General features: G+C 43.3%; 1 protein-coding gene across 5 annotated transcripts in view; it reads left to right on the forward strand.

Annotated features, from left to right (window-relative positions):
* Positions 1-839: 839 nt before the first annotated feature.
* PALS2 (protein associated with LIN7 2, MAGUK p55 family member) overlaps positions 840-17538 on the forward strand; it is a 704871-nt gene continuing 688172 nt past the window's right edge. For 3 of the 5 annotated variants that reach the window (XM_069211396.1, XM_069211394.1, XM_069211398.1), the window contains exon 1: positions 1013-1357. The gene's annotated coding sequence lies outside the window, so the exon portion shown is untranslated. Of the gene's footprint in view, positions 955-1012; positions 1358-17538 lie in introns of those variants that run through there. The other 2 variants (XM_069211397.1, XM_069211395.1) reach the window with 2 other exon arrangements.

The raw sequence follows: 17538 nt of genomic DNA on the forward strand, positions 1-17538 counted from the left end.
GAAGATGGCTGTGTGTGTCAGGAATTAAATGACAAGTGTCAACGAGTCCCGTTTTGTTATGATGATGAAGATGGTCACGATTACCCTGATAATTTAGGTGTGTGTGATGGTTTTGTTTTAGGCTCAACATAGGCTCAGGATATGACTGTTTAACTGAGATTATGACTCCTGTAAAATGTTATAGAATAAATTAAGCCATTCGTCCCTTCTAAATGAGACCCACACCGCTAATGCCTTCAGTTTTTCGATGAGCCACGTTTCTTAAGGGAATTAACGAGGGAAAACAGACTTTTTGGAGCAACGCCTCTTCTTTTGGCCCCCTGTTTGACAGATCAGCACATAACTGCCCAAATCACAAATCTGTACACAAAAGAACCAAAGCGGATGCACTTTTTTTAAAAAGGTTTCATGCAGGTTTGTCAATTGCCACAAAACTTTTTTTTTTAAATGTCTTTCCTATGCAAACACTGACCCATCTATAATTAAACAGAGGCGACTGTCATTGCGCAATGAATACGTATGCGTAGTGATTACTGTGAAAATAGATAACAGTGTATACACAATTTCATTTTAATGCCCCTTGTTATCCGGTAACAAACCGTCTTTCCCCGAATATATCACGGTAGTTTATGTTACAAAGCCAAGTGAATGAGAAATAAAAAAACACTCGTGAACCGTGTACTTAGTGCCATTCATAAAATCCTGGCTTTCATTCTACCGTGTAGTCGTTTACTAGCCGAACAAATCACCTGCTTAGCAGCGCCTTCAAGTCAGAGGCACGCAGGGCTCGAGAGTACAAAGTCTAACGATCATCGGACTCCTCCCCCTGCGCAGGTGACAACGGCTCCCGAGCCAAAACATTAAATCCCTGACGCCATCCCTCCGCAACACTACTTTTCAGCTAAAAACACTTCGTGGACAGTAGCGAGCACCGACTTCTTCCCAGAGAAACAAGTTGAGTCGCTCAAGGCACCGTCGATCTCTTTTTAAAAGCAGTTCCTACAGAGAGCCGTCTCGGCAGTCGGCATTGATTGACGCGGAGCTGAAGGGGACAGTGCGGATAGAGGAGGAGGGGAGACAGAGCCCACCAACGTCATAGTTGCAGGGGGCGGGAGTTTAGGGAGAGCGCGCTCGGTCGCTGGCAGTAGCTGTGGCTGATCAGCAGCGCGCGCCCCGTCGTTGGCAGGATCGGTGGCCGCGCGTGCTTTTCCAGCGACAGAACACGGCGAGGGCACGCGCTGCCAATAAACTACACTGAGAGTAGTGTACGTGTTGGGCATCTGACAGTGGCAGCACAGCGGGCGAGGGGGACTCTGCCACCAGTGCAGCCAACGCGGAAGAGGACGGCTGTAGAGAGGTGAGTCTTGCCGCATAGCTTTCCTTTTTTTTCCTACGCTGTTCGTGAGGTCCGTCTAACCAACGTGGTTGGCTTTCCCGGACTCTCTCTGGCGTACGGTCGCCCTCACGCCCCTGTTTGACCGGACCCTTGCTCCAGCTGACCCCCTTGATGCGAGCTGGGAATCGCCTGCCACTCCTGGGCAGTCGGGGAGCCAAGGGGGTGCTGGTGGAGAGAAGTGAAGGGGCGGAGCACTAAAGCGACCAAGCCGGGTCGGTGTAGATACAGCTCATTGAATGGGCCCCTCCACTATCTGTTCAGCGCAGACGGGAGGAGGTTCCGGTGCCTGGTTCGGAAAAGGAGGGAGAGGTACAGCAACAGCTGTATCCGTAGCAGCCCCTGTCGGATCTGAACTGACGCGTTGAATGGGGCTGCGTATTGAGAGGCTCGGGCCCAGTTTCGCTACAATAGGAGGGTAAAGGTGCAGCCACAGTTGTATCCATAGCAGCCCCTCTGAATGGGGCTTCGTGGATGGGAGAGCCTGCGGCCCGGTTGCTGTCCCGTGAGCCTGAGGAAAATGGGTGACTTCGTATCCGGCATGTGCATGACCATGCCCCAGCCTCGCCCGTTTGCTGTGAAATTTCAACTCGCCGTTGACCAGTTCTTGGCTTCTCTGTACTGTAAGCCGTCGCCCTGGCCCCGACTCTGCGCCTCTATATGCACAGGCCCCGGCGTTCAGCGTGCCTTTTCCGCAACGGCTCTGTTGAATGAAGTGAACTGATGGTGGAGCGCACGTGTTCACTTAAAGTCGTGCCCAGGTTTCTCGTTTTATTGCAGGCTTCTAGATGCCGGACGGAGGGCTTTTCCCTTTCATATCTGTTACGAGCATATCTTGACCTCTTCGTCCAGTGGAGTCGGATGTGTTCAGGGAACTAGCGCACCATGGTGCAGTAGGTGCTCCCACCAGATGCGTCTCCCACGCTTGCTGCACAGGGAGTACTTCTCAAGCCCTTTGCCCTAATTTGATTTTATGCAGGCGAACGGGTAGGGGAAGTTGTAATGCTACTGTCCTGCAAGGTCACAGGAAGACACTGGGCTTACTGGAGGCTCTGATTTGGATCCGTGTCGCGTGCAGGATTTGCGAGCAGACAGCAGCTTACGCTGCACATGGCGATGTCTACTTGCATTGCTGTGTCCTTGTGCCCCTCTAAATTGGAAGACCCGCGCACGCACCTCTGTGAATAGATGACATCTGTCACTCGCATACGCCAAGTGTCAGCAGGCCTTTAACTCAACAAGAATGCTGACCAGATAAATGAACAACCTTGTTCGTCTCGAAGGACGAGGTTGCCGTTTAGTGTCTCTGGTATAGCCGAGCATGTACTAGAAAACTCGAGGTCCCATGAAGAAATTCAAAGACGAGAACAGTTCGTATACTCAAGGGATTTTGAGGCGCTGCCTAGAATAAATTGTGTACTTGCCGTGTCTGCTTTTTGGTTTATCGTGGTCAGGCAGAACAAGTGCACCTTTGTAATAAGTGTGTAGTCTGCTACTTTATGCCACCAAAGATTGGGATACAGGACACTGAGATCAATTGCAGGCATTTTTGGACATATAGTAATAAGGAAATATTGCTCACGCAGTAACAGCATTGTGGAGTCTGCGTCACCAAGTGCTGGCTTGACCCCTGTGTAACTAACGTGACTTGCTTTACTGGGTGATTATGCCCCATACTAGGGGCAAGTCAATGCACTTGGATATGGCCAAATCCTGGGAGGATGCACAGTTATTTTTCTGCCAAAATTTGCTTGTTGAATGTGATATTTAGGGTGCAGGCAAAATATTGTAATATGTTTTGATTCTAACTGTAAATAGTTTATACAGCAGCAGGGTACTTTGACCAACTTCTGTACTTTACTGTATTGCACGGACGCACATAACGAAAATATAAATATTTGTGAACTAGCGTTGCATTCCATCACATGCATTAGGCTGTAATTTCAAAAGCTTCACATTGAAATATTAGTTGGTGTAGCAGTGTTTAGAATCCAGTGCTTTTTGAGGCATTATGCGATACTTCAATCTTATCATTCGATCGCAGGCACTAAAATATTTTATTTGATATAACCTGTGGCCTTGGATGCATGCAGCCAGTGTCGAGCTGTACAGAAATAGCAGTTCTGGCTTACTGGAGCATGTGGGCTTTTTGGGTAATCGCCTGTGTGTTTCCCCCCCCCCTGTAGGCGAGCATCTTCTGGAACTCAACCTCTGATCCAATAATTAATTGGTTTATAGTGTGTAATAATATGGATGAACTTTTCAGTGAGAGCCATGATAGTATTGTCCCATGTCAAGGACTTCAAGTGTCTTCGTTGCATTTCAGCGATAGATAAATTGAGTACAATGTGTCTCCGCAGGTAGCAGACGCAGTAAACAGATGTTTCTGTACTTTAATAGCATGGCTTAAGGCATAAGATAAGTTAGGCATGTACCAAACGGATACATGCTGCCCCATGTCTCAAAGGAGCTCTAACTGGGGATGCATCCTGTCGAAATAAAAAATGCACCAATGTTTTCTTTCAGAGTTGGCACCGATTTTTGGAAGCAGCGAATGACACACATGTCAACAGCAACCTGGGGTCGTGGGATTGCTCATTGATGTTAAAGACCAGAAAGCACGTTCATAAACACTGGGATTACAAGACAGCAGGCAATAAAAATACAATGTGTAGAATGTAAAGAAGGCTTATAAAAATACAGTTAGGCAAAACAGTGTGGTAGGAGACTGACCCATAAATATGCTGAGCAGTGAACAATCATTGTAGGTGGGATTAAAAAAAACTAACAAATACCTGTCTGCACCATCTTGCTTTGGGTAGATGTCAAGAATGGCAGACCTGGTCCCTGAGCTCAATGACAGTGCCGGGGCAATCTGTAGTAATTTAACTTCCTAACGGAACAATTTAAGCCCCAATGCAAGCAAGACAGTGCCCTTGCAGATACCCACCCCTCTCTAACCTTAAAACATGCAAGTTAGTAGGAGCCAGATGTAGCAAAGGGTTTTACCCATTCTGTGTCTATGGGAAATGTGTTTGTACCTATGGCCCTAGGTTTGCAGACTCAAAGGCATTCCAGCCCTGGAACTATTGCTTACTGTTTCCTTTAGTCCCAGTACGTAGATCTGTGGAAAGGTGGCAAAATAAGGAAATTGCTATAGTAGCGATTGAAATCACAAGTCTTCAAGCCCTACTATAGTAGTAGCCCTGGCATAATCAGATAGGCTATTATCAGAGCTCCTTCATATTGAGATTGCTGCCATAACTTGTTGCTGCACTATATGGCACCAAAGGGACAAGTGGATTATTTTAAAGGACAAGTAGATTTAAGACGCAACCTGTCCCATGGACAAGTAGATATTTTATTAAATTCCACTCCCTTGTTAATGCTTCCCTTTCTAACGTATTCAGATCTGTTATCAGTGGTTTCATTTTTATTCCTGTATTCAGTAAATATAGATGCTTTTAATAGACTGAATTCTCTCTGATTCTGTCAGACGGCTATTGCTATGGTTGGCCATATATAAAGGATCTTTTCATTTAGAAAGTGTATCACTAGGCCTTTTTTCCTTTGTTATTGATCAACAATATATTGTTTTTCAGTTTGTTTAAATAAACTGTAGTTGCAAATTCAGAAGATAAATATTAAAGCCATATTTATTATGTATGTTATTAAGCATTTTGCCATAATAGCAAAAAAAGCTTTACACCTTCCTTTTGTTCTTTTTTTTTTTTTATAAAAAGAAAAGCATTGCTTGGGCATTGTATCTATTCTAAGAGATACGTATATGTTCTTAAGTAGACTTTCTGCTATGCACCACGCTGTAAAAGTAAGACTCGCTAATTAGACTTTGCTACCCCCTGAAGGTTATGGCTTCAATAATACATACTTAAAAATTCAGAGAACTTGCAGCAGTTCTTGAGTTTCTGTGGCGAGCAGCAATATGTGTGGGTATTTATTTAGTATGACCCTTACAAGGGGCAGCAGAGCTTGCTATCAAGCTAATGACAAAGAGGACTAACAGTGATTGTTTACTGAGTGGTTGGATGGGCTATTTCTGAGTTTGGAGAGGTGTGTGTAAGGAAGAGAGATGTTTTCTGCTCTATCTTCTTTTGAAGAAGAGCAGGCACAATCCTCATGTATTTTGTGGTGATGTTCCTGATTCTAGTTGCAATGATGAATGCACCTTTTCTGTGTTTTTTTTTTTTTTATTCTTCCCCCCCAGCATTTTTACGTCTATAGTCTGGTGGGGTCCTTGCTGCATATGGTGTTGGTCAACTAGATAGGCTGATTTTAAATGTGGTGCAGGGATGTAGGGCAACCCAGTGGAGTTCGGTTGGGGTGCTGTCATATTTCACACTTGATGATGTGTTATGGGACATGTTTGATAACTTGCGGGGCCAATCTAATTTATTGAAGGCCATGAAGTAAGATACTACCACAGTCTAGAAACAAGAGAATGAAAATTACAAAGTCACTTAGCTAGAGGAATGGTTTTGCATTCTTCAGTAGAGTGAATGGATGCTAAGCAGTCTTGGTTTATTCATAATTTGTTCCTTAAAGGCAAGGTTGATGTCAAGTTTGAATCATAATGATTTGACATTGGGTAACATCTGATGGTTGAATCTGCCTGGGTTCATGTCTTGAGCCATTTTTGAACTAGTTGTTTTTGAATATGAGGAATTCCGCCATGGGTCAATTTTCAAGTAGGTGTTGAGACAGGTAGTGCATGAGGCAAAAAATGTTGGGTGGCGGACACTTTTGTGTGTCAGTGTACTTGTGACTATTGATATTGTTGCCTGTGATTAGGGTTCTAGTGAGCTCAATTTAGAGGTTGAAGATGATGGTAATAGAGGAACTCCAGTGGTGATAGGGTGTAAGAGGCTGGCTCAGTTTATGGGGTACACCTATGGTGTGGCACCATATACCTAGTCCAGGCAACCCTTAGTGCTAGTGTTCTGGTGCCCAGGTAACCAAAGCTCTCTTGGGGTAGCTGTGGAGAGCAGCTTAGGCTTATCAAAGAGGAGTGTAAAGCACTTACAATACCACAATAGTCGATGAGTGATATGCCTACAAATGTTACAAAAATAAAGTATGGTTCATTATAACACCAGTACTCTCCTAACTTTGGTATAACTCAACTTGGAGATATCTACACACAGTAAATATACTTGGAAACAAACAAGAAAAGCATACAAATACATGGGACCCTATGGTTGTGGGGAGAAACTATATACTAAAAAAGTGGTATAAGAATGGAGATGCCCAACCAAGGTAAATGTGTTAGAATCCCAGGGGCTGCAGGAGTAAGGAATTACCAGAGGTAAGCATCAGAAATCCCCCAGGCACCCGGGTACTGAGTTTTTATTGAACCGGGTATCCCTTAGGATAATACAGGTCTGACGTGGTTGAAATTTTCACGATTCAGGACCCTTCCCAGAGGACCCTGAGGAAACCAGTTGGCACAAGGAAGGTTAGTGCCTCCACCTGTGGGTACCCAGAAGAGTGGAGTACCTACTTCGAGTGCATAGGGGTCAAATGACGTTGGAAACCTTGGTTGGAGTCAATAGGAGCCTCGTTTGTCCAGCTGCTGTTACAACCCGTGGACAAGGTCGGCGGAACCCAAGAACAGATTCTGGACAAGAAGAACCTGAAAAAGAAGGGAACAGTGTCCAGACCACTTGGAGATTTTCTAGGCGGTGCAGGTGAAGGTCCTGCATGTCGGTGAATGAAGAACCCCAGCTGTGGTGTCCAGGTAATAACACCACAGTGTCCAAGGGGGTTGGACACTATCTGCAGTGACCCACCTTTCAGAGGGGGTCGGTGAATGAAGAACCCCAGCTGTGGTGTCCAGGGGGTGCAGGAATATCCCTGGAGTCATCCACGAGCTGTCCCATGTCAGTTGCTGATTGCAGGCGGGTCAGTGGTCAGCAGGACCACCAACAAGCACTGGCAAATGCAAAAGAAGTTGCAGAGAAGTATGCAGGTTTTTGGGAACCAGCAAGGTCCAAGAGACTCGACCCACAGCAGGATTCATTAGAGCCCCCACAAATGACTCCAATGACAGCAGGCACCGGGAGTCCCAGGGAGGCCTTAGCAATGCAACAAAGGAGTCCCATGTCGCAAGAATTGCAGTGTGGATGCTGTTCTTAGAGTTGCTGAGTGCTGGAGGCTGGGGCTTCTTGGAGCTCGAAGACCCATTGGAGGAAGAGTCAACAAGCCTTGGTAAGAGCAACAGTCGCGCTGCACAGGGGTTCCGTTCCGGTGGCTGCAGCAAAGGCTTACTGTCTCCCTAGTTGGTCAGAAGACAAGTTGGAACCGGAGAGGACCACAGAACCACCACCAGGTGAGGGGCTCCTTCACTCCAAGGGAGATTGCTTCTTGCTTCCTGATGCACACAGAGTCCTTGTGATCCTGTAGGATGCATAGCCTCGGATGTTGCAGAATGCTTGCAGGAGCCTGAGAAACAATGTTGCAGTGGGAGGCCTCCCAACTGGATACAGTCTCGTTTCAGTTCCCACGGCAGACCAGCAACAGTTACAGAGGCCAAGTTGCAGAAGATGTCTTGCAGAGTTCCTTTGTAGAGTCTTGCTTGATGAATCTGTGGACCCACCCTCAGTGGAGCCCTTAAGTAACCCTAAAAGGGGGTCGAACACTATCTGCAGTGACCCACCTATCAGAGGGGGTCAGGGATGGTACCCACCTGGCATAACCAGTCAGATGCTCCCAGGGGCATTTTGCACACCTTGTTTTTAAGATGGCAGAATCACTTGTCCACCCTGCAGAACTCTGTGCACCTCCCTAGGGGAGGAGCTGGACAGGGGGGTGGTCACTCCCCTGTCCTTTGTGTTGGTTTTGTGCTAGAGCAGAAACCTGGGGTACTGATGCAAATAGATTTATGCAAGGAGTGCACCAAATGTGCCCTTCAAAGCAGTCTGGGGGCACTGAGAGGCAACCCCAGCCCAGAGACACCCATTTCAAAGGGAGAGGTGGTCACACCTCTACCATACAGGAAATCTTTCTCCTGCCATCACCTACTCGAGTTAGGCTCATCAGCAGGAGGGCAGAACAGTGTCTATGGTTGGCAGCAGTGCAGGCTGGCATGTAGACCCTGCAAGGCTGTACAGGCAGAAGAAACTCCCAGAGTACATGGTATCATGCAGCTAACACTTGAATCAGTGTAGATGCATGATTCTGACCTGTTTTTTTACCAAAAATGCCTGGTTTCCGAGAAGCCATTATGTAGTTGGACTATTCGTGTTGACCAGTGTCCACTACATACGTTAAAATGGCTTCCCCACACTTTCATAACCCAGGGAAAGGTGTGTGGGATTTGGAGGGGCACCTCTGTTCATGCAGAAGTACGCTTACACTCATTACCATGCACCCTGCCCTTTGGCTCAATGACCTACCCTTGGGCTCAATGGCCTACCATAGGGGTGACTTAGTGTTGAAGTGCAATGACTGCAATATATGGCAAGCCTTGTATCTAAAAGTGAAAGGAGCATGTACCGTTTTTATGCAGGCTGCAATGGCAGGCCTGCATGCAGTCTGCATGTGCTCCCATGGATGGCAGAATACATGCTGCAGCCCATGGGAGACCCCTGGGTACCTCCGTTCCGTATACCAAAGACTTGCAGGTGTGCACCAGTATGCCAATGGTGGGGTGTAAAAGTTACCATGTAACCAAATTTAGAGGAGAGAGCACTGACACTGGCGTCCTGGTTAGTAGGATCTCGGTGTACTGCAGTCTAAGCACACTGACACCAGGCAAAAAGTGGGGGTAACTACACCAGAAAGCTGATACTTTTCCTACAATGGGAAAGTTCTGGAATCTGCAGGTGCCCATTTGGTTGAACTGGTGTTAGTTGATGTAGGTAGAGAGCCAGTGAAGAACATTTTAAGCAAATCACATTCTAGACTTAATAGTGTGCAGGTGGGATGGACAATTGTGTTAAAGGTAATAGATTCAGAATAATAGAAGGCACTGCTATCTTAATCTGTGGCTAGGATTACTGTTTATGTGCTGCAGTGTGATCTGAAGCCTGTCTGATAGTCACAAAGGAGAGGGTTGATGCTAATGTGGTCTTGGAGATTTGAATAGACTGTGTTTTCAAGGTTCTGGCAATCGAGTAACTGGGTCATGGATTTAGAGTTGGCAAGGTTATCTAGCTCTTGGGTGTTTAGATTTCTGCTAGCAGGAAAATATATGTCCAGTCTTGAGTGTTTCTGAGAGGATGCCTGGGGTGAAGGTAGTGTTAGCAGCTGTAAGCAGTGATAGGAGAGCTTCTTGGGGAAGAGAGGAGTTTAATGAGGGTGTTGAAGAATAAGGGGTAAGACCACCTTCAGAGCAGGTGTCTTTGCCGGAATTGAGGATGTTAGTGATTGTTGAAGGGCTATTGTGGTCATGCAGTGTTGTGGCTAGGTTATGGTGTAAATAAGCTTCAGTGCTTTTAGGTCTTATTTATTTCACCAAAGAGTAGATAGATAGCTTTGCCCTTGTTACAGTGGGATTGGCAAATTTGGTTTGTAGTTTAATGGAGGTGGCAAATTGGTCAGTTGAGTCTAATAGTATGATTGGTTTGCTTTGGATAGTTGATGTTGAGAGTATCCAAGCCTTCACATGTGCTTTAATTACTAAATGAACATCGTCAGCATTCAAATGATTTGCTTTTGCGAAGTTTAATGAATTTTGACCTGTGCATGTATGTAATTAAGACTGACCAGCATTAATCTGGGAACAGGTATAATCAGGCAGGTCATATACATTTTGTTTTTAGTCTGGTTCGGTTCTTAGGTATCTATGACACCTATATGGAGTTAACTCCTGAAGAATCTAGACTGTCTTGCCTAGAATAATATGTTCGGGCGGATACCCAACATCATCAAAGGTTAGAGCTTGTTTATACTAACAGTAAGTGCCATTTTTGTCTATGCCACGGTGTTAAAGAAATGGTTAGGTCTTTCCTAAGCACCTATCTTTTCTTATTTCTTATCCTTGGCTGCTTGATTTTGCTGTTGTGGGACTCAGTGTTAACCTCACATTCGCTATGGTATGAGATGTAGGTGAATGTGTGAACATTTAATAATATGCATGTTTTTTATGTTGCACTTCTTGGTTTTAGTGCTTCAGAAATGGTCACAGGGTCCCGTAACACATGTTTTTCGGGGAACAGGGTCTACTGTGACCCTGGTTGTGGTAGAGATTATTTATGATCATGACAATGAAGATGTATATCTTATAATTATATATAAGTACTGCTTTCTACATCCTGATGAGGCCAGGAATTAAAGGGCCGAAATGCGTCGACTAACAACTGGATGAGTGTTATGAACTTATGCATTTAGAGACTGACTATACTGCATTTAAGTAGACTTGAGTAATTTTCCATCACAAACTGTACTAATCATCACTACCTCAGTTGGAGGACTGCTTCGGAAAAAGTCACTTGGCAGCCCATAAATGTGAATGAATTTAGAAGCATTTAGTGATAATTTGCTTGCACTTATTACCTGCTTGTGTGTGTGTATGTATGTGTATATATATATATATATATATATATATATATATATATATATATATATATTTTTTTTTTTTTAATGTGTATTGTGGTGTGATATATATGTTACATTTGTAATAGTGATATATGTTGTGGTTTATGTAGAAGGGTGAGACAGAAGACACAAATATTTATTTTTATAAAGAACAACATTTTTCCAGTGATTAAGGTTTTCACTGTGATGCTTAATTTATGGGTATCTTTCCCTACTGTACATCATTCCCGTATTACCACAGAATACAATGCCAAGCATGGTTTCTTTTATAGGAATTGTTTTTGTAAATGGCTGTGCCCTGTTGTCATTGAGGTTGATGGTATTTGTTGTTTACTTTGTCTTTGCATGTTTGGCAGTTCTTGTCAGAAGGACTGCCTAACTGTCTTTGAGTTGAGCCCTGGAAAACAGATGTGACCGACATCTTATACACCAGAAATTTAGAATCCCTGGCAGTGTTTTTCCTTTTTGAATTTTTTTTGCTGTCTTTTTGCTCCCAAAGAGTGAAATTGTGGCACCCTAGTGTCACGTTCCTGCTTGGAGACTCTGGCTTGGACACAACGTTCGGAACAAGAATCATTTTAGGAGGGCCACGGAAAAGATTCCTGCTCTGGGATTGCGGTTCTGCTGTGATCCATACGCAGGATATTTTTTGGGGGGAGTGACACCTTTGGAAGAGGAGGTAGAAATGTGGCAATCTCCCCTTTCCTACAGTACCTCCTGCCTATCTTGTTGCCATAGGTACCACAATTCTCTTCTTGTTCTTTGGCAAAAAAGGCAGCTTTCCTCTTAACAGAAGGGGCAGATACACATGTAATGCCCAAATTTGCTGCCTTTTCAAAACCCAAGAGATGAAAAGATAATTTGTGGCTGTTCGGATGGGTTTCAGTAGGGTAGGAGGGGCTGTTGCTTTGGAATTTTGTGGTGTTCATTGGGAAAGGTTTCTGCTTATGATTTCTGGTCCTTTTGCAATCCCTGATTAGAAACATTTTGACATGACCTTCCAGTGGCTTTGCAGTCATGCTTGGAAGCAGCGGTACTCCCTGCAGCTACAGACAGTGTTTATTATGTCAAGGTATTCATTACCTGCTAGCAACCCAACATATCTTTCATGGGCAAGGAATGCTTAGCATGCTCTATGCTTCTTTTGCCACCCTCTATGCCAAAGTAAGGGTCAAGTTCTCATCAACATCGGGAGAGGCAATAATTGATGTAGAGACTGCTATCATCATTAGTAGTGTTCCTTCTAAAATTTAGATGATTGCTGCAAGATGGTAATCCTTCCCTCCCCCCCCCCCCCCCCAAAAAAAAAAAAATCATTCACATTAAACAGTAAGGCTTGTCACTAGAGAAGAGTTGCTCCCCTTGTGCATGAACCAATTGCCATTCTCATGCTCACAAAATCTTTCCTTTACGCATGGCGGTCATATAAAATATGATCCCCAGTGTCCCCAGATTTTCCCTCCCTCTGCGTTTATTTCCGATTGAGAAGGAAAAGCCCACTGGATTCCAGAAAACCAATTATCAACATAAAAAGGGACAAATGTAGTTCACCAGTCAGAAAAAAACGATGTCTCTCCATTCCATCACTGCCCACCCTGAAAGGATTCCTGAGGATTGCTTACCTGAACTGATCTCAATTTACCTTAGTCCCTTTCTAAAATAATTTCTGCTTTGGGATTTTTTAAGGAGTGCTGTCAATCAGGACCCGTTGTCTGGATTCTGAAAACCCTCTTGTACATCAAGGATCATTTTTTGTTAGACCAGAAAAAAAATAGAAACTCAAGTGCAGTGGAGGTTTGGGGAGGGGGGGGGGTGGTCACTTACGCATCATGGCACCAGGCACGGTTCTCTCTGAACTGTATCCAGTATCTGCTTTTCAGTTGTGTTTGAGCAGGTGTGTTTCCTTCCATTTTGAACCTTAGGGACACTGCAACCTATTAACCTAAGGGCTAATTTATTTTCTGTAACTAAAGAACTTGCAGGAGTTCTCCACTAGTGCCCCAACCTAGTTATTTGACATGGTTAAAATAGGACAGTGGGAGCATGATCAATACGGCGACGTGTACAGAATTTGATTTACTTTGTCATTGAGATGTAACGAGGGGCATTTCTGAAGTTTTTCTACACTGGGTTTGCCATGTACCCATGGAAAGCATTTTTGAAAATTAGAAAATATAAGGAGGTGTAACGTGTGTGAACCACACATACTTCCCAGCTGTAATAGTCTGGACAAACAAAGTTTCCTCATTTATGTGCAGCAGACATCGAAATTCATTTCTAATGGCACATTTCCTGATAACCTGGAGCTGTTGTGGGTAGGGAAGGAGTGTCCTTAACACTTAAGCCGTTAATGGAGTTCAACTGAGGTACCCTTTCAACCGTTGTCTTTGAAATTACCTTGAATTGCACACAGCGAGCCAGCCGTCCTCTGGGGAGATCCGAGGCCCTCATCCCCACTCCCTCAAGATGGTAACATGCCTTGCCTATGAGGCAGATTTTAGATGTCTGTAGGAGAAAGCCTCTTGTTGGCCATACCAACAACTAACGATGGGTTTAGAGCCCCAGTGCTTACCATTGATTCTTTGTCAGTAATTTGCTTGCTGCTTATTCAGTGGTTTTACTTCTTCTTGTGTTTGTCCCATGGCCTCTTTACTGTCCTTTTAATTGGCTGACTTGCATCCTTCCACTGCTCACATTTAGGGAACTACTTTTTTCGTCTTTTCATTCATCACTCGATTAGAGTGCATATGTTTTCTTGCTCTCTCCCTTCTGTGATGCATCCCTCCTCAAATACCTGCCCCCCAGTGCTGTGTGTTTCTCCCCACCCCTCCCAGCTTCTCTGTAGAAGCACAGCAATCGTGATTTTCTCAGGGTATATCTAAAGAGCACACTAAAGGTTTTTCTTTTATTTCCTCCATTTCACATACTGCACAAAAGTACAGACCTTGGCACACAAAGGCTTTTATGTCACTAGGGGAGGGCCAGGCTGCTGCACTCACTCAGCTGGTGTTGGAGGCTGAAGGTCTAATTAGCTTGACTGAAACACACGTCTCGTTTCCTGGAGGCCTACAAATCTCGTGCTACTACAGACAGCCAAATGGCTGGATCATGCTTAATTTCTGAGTCCCGTAGAAAGTAAATTGAGCCTCCATCGCTTCTCATTTACAAGCTCTTATTTTAATATTCTGTTCAGATTTTACTGAATAGAAAATAATTGTAAAATAAACTATGGCATTTATTAAGATTAAGCATATTGAATTAATTGTACATTTTTAAGTTATCGAAGAATATGTTTGCTTTTCCACCAATATTTTGAAATGTTTTTTTCCTGTACTTGTTTTAAACAATGTTTTACAAACAAATGATGACAAAGCCCTTAGGTCCGGTGTTAGCTGTCTTACTTTTGGTCTTGTCAATCCTTGTTTTGTTTCATCATGGCTTTTGTAAAACTTTATTTTTGAGAAGCTTCTGGGACCACACCAGCATACAAAAGAAACTGGTCAAAAGAAAAAGAAAAAATTATTTGGCCTCACAAAGCACTCTTTGCCATTGCAGTCCCTGATACTGATGGGAACAGCTTTGTGTGAATGTGCTGTTTGTGAAATGAAGAATGTTGTCACTCATAGTGAAGGTAATCAGTGGTTGAAGATGCCCCCACTGTCTTCTATAGTGGGTGGACGAAAAATGTGAATGACACATCAACTGACCTGGATTTAGAGGGCTGGCTCAAAGTCCGTTTTAGAAAGTATATTGAATCAATAATTTTGTAACATCAAAAGTTGTTGGTCAACACCACGCCTAACATTTGGGACAAAACAGCATAATTAACAACTTAGTTTGCAAAAGTGACTTGTCTATGAAGAGACACTCAAATATTTCGGTACTTTGATGACTTGTCTGTCAAGCCTAACAATCACAAAGAATGTTGGAGTTTAATCTGCCTCAGGGAAAATGTTTAAGAATGCTGGCAAAAATGTGCATTTTTGGTTACAATTTAACAAAAAATCGAAAGTAATTGGCGAAATGAGCAGTGTGGGAAACCTGTTTAGCATTTTTCATAGCGCCTCTCTGCATTTTACTTGGGTATCTACAAATAACTTAATTGGGGTGCTCATAACCTACACAAGGAATTCTGGTGGGTGTTCAAATGAAATTCAAAAATCTGAGTCAGAAAGTAGTTATACCACCTTCTCGAGATCTGTCTCGACTGCATCCTATTTTGCTGAAAATTATTTAAAAAAAAAAAAAAAATCTAAATGGGAATTCAAGCTAAATGACTAAAGGCTCATTGTGGAACATGGTGACATTAGGGAAGTTGGCAAAACAGTTACAAATTCAGCCCGCAGTTCTTTCTAGTTTCAAACCTGTAACTGTAAAGAGTTAGTCATAATTACCATTTGAAGAACCTATACCTGTCTATAGCTATAGACACATCAAGTAGAACCGTTAGACAATTCATTTGACATCAAATCTTCCTTTTACAGCAAAATTAACTGAAGGAACTGGATGTAGTTGTTTATGAAAGAACTTTAACATCTGATGATCCAATCGTTGTAGGTTTTTCTCCATCCCTTTGCATGGAGTCTGTTATCTTTGTTGTATTGGGTGACGTGAGAATAGTGACTGGTAAGGATGGTAACATACTGCTGCTGTTATTAAAATAAACCTTACACCCCATAACTTCTGAAGGATGAGCAACAAATAATCCCCTCCCTCCTTATCAGTTGAAACAAAACTAGTGATTTGGTATATTCCACATGGGCCATTCTTGTCATCTACACCCTTTGTGATCCATTTTATGGAACTGCTAGAAAAGTACATGCTTTTATTTTCTAATTTTACTACCTTTATAAAATAATGCATGATTACTAATTTCTTGAAACTAAATCCCTGCAAAGGTAAGAAATTGGACGTTTGCTGTTCAAAACACAACCTTCGTGAGAAATATGACCTCATTAATTTAGTGTCCTTCCTTTCACCCGTTTCTAAACTGAAGAATGTGGGTGTCCTAATATATGCAGAGCTTTCCACTGCTCAAGGCTTATCAAATTTCCACCATGATCAGAACTGGGTTAATAATATATCTGCCCATCCTTTTTTTTTTTTTTTTTTTTTAATTTAGTTTTATTTTGTTTTTGCTGTTTTGGCATCCCAACAAAAATCATAAGGTGCAAATATTATGCCAATTATGCCACCGCCATGGTCTTGTCATCCTTAAACGTTAAATCGCTTTGCTTCAAAGACTGCAAAATTCAGTACTGACCCTGAAATAGTGTGTGCACGGTAAACTGTTTATGAAGGTAAAGAAATTTTAAGTTCAAGTTGCTTTCTTGAGCTGTTAATACAAGGTGGATAACTGGTTTCTGCAAACTTTAAGAAAATTCGAATAATCATCCATTTCAAGCCAAGTACCTAAAGATGATGTATCTCACAGACACAGGTTAGACAAAAGATGTATCCTGTTTGCTCCGATTGTTGTACTGGCTGTAACCGAAGTAGCTATAATTAACTCATGATATGGTCTAAATTGTCAGAAAAGAAACAGAGAATCTAAGAGTGGGGTAATTGATTACTCTAATTGCTTCCCCTCCCTCCAACCACCTCTTATAATTGAGTTTGTTCTAGTGCATTTGAACATAGGCATGCATTATTTGATTGGGTTCTGGAATACCCTCTGCCCTTGAAAATAATATACCTTATTCTCTTGGACCCCTAGAGGAAGTGGGAGGGCTTCCGTGGATGCTACTAAATGATAGAATACACTATCCCACTGCTTTTCTAATCCTGTGTGTTGGAAATGGCCATTGTGGCTGTTAGACCTGACAGCCTTAGGGTGGTCACCCCTAACCTTTTGCCTGCCTCCCTCCACTTTTTGGATACTGTTTTTGCTGGCTTTTAGACTCTGCACACTTTACCACTGCTAACCAGTGCTAAAGTGCATATGCTCTCTCCCTTAAAACATGGTAAACTTGAATCATACCTGATTGGACTATTTAATTTACTTATAAGCCCCTAGTAATGTGCACTCTATGTGCCTAGGGCCTGTAGATTAACTGCTACTAGTGGGCCTGCAGCACTGGTTGTGCCAACCACTTAAGTAGCCCCTTTTCCTTGTCTCAGGCCTGCCACTGCAAGGCCTGTGTGTGCATTTTCACTGTCACCTCGATTTGGCATTTAAAAGTACTTGCCAAGCCTAAACCTCCCCTATCTCCACATATAAGTCACCGCTAATGTGTGCCCTAGGTAACCCCTAGAGCAGGGTGCTGTGTGGGTGAAAGGCAGGACATGTACCTGTGTAGTTTACATGTCCTGGTAGTGTAAAACTCCTAAATTCGTTTTTGCACTACTGTGAGGCCTGCTCCCTTCATAGGCTAACATTGGGGCTGCCCTCATACAGTATTGAAGTAGTAGCTGCTGATCTGAAAGGAGTAGGAAGGTCATATTTAGTATGGCCAGAATGGTAATATAAAATCCTGCTGACTGGTGAAGTTGGATTTAATATTACTATTCTAGAAAAACCACTTTTAGAAAGTGAGCATTTCTTTGCACTTAAATCTTTCTGTGCCTTACACTCCACGTCTGGCTGGGCT

Source organism: Pleurodeles waltl, chromosome 10 (assembly GCF_031143425.1).
Source record: "Pleurodeles waltl isolate 20211129_DDA chromosome 10, aPleWal1.hap1.20221129, whole genome shotgun sequence".
Taxonomy (NCBI): domain Eukaryota; kingdom Metazoa; phylum Chordata; class Amphibia; order Caudata; family Salamandridae; genus Pleurodeles; species Pleurodeles waltl.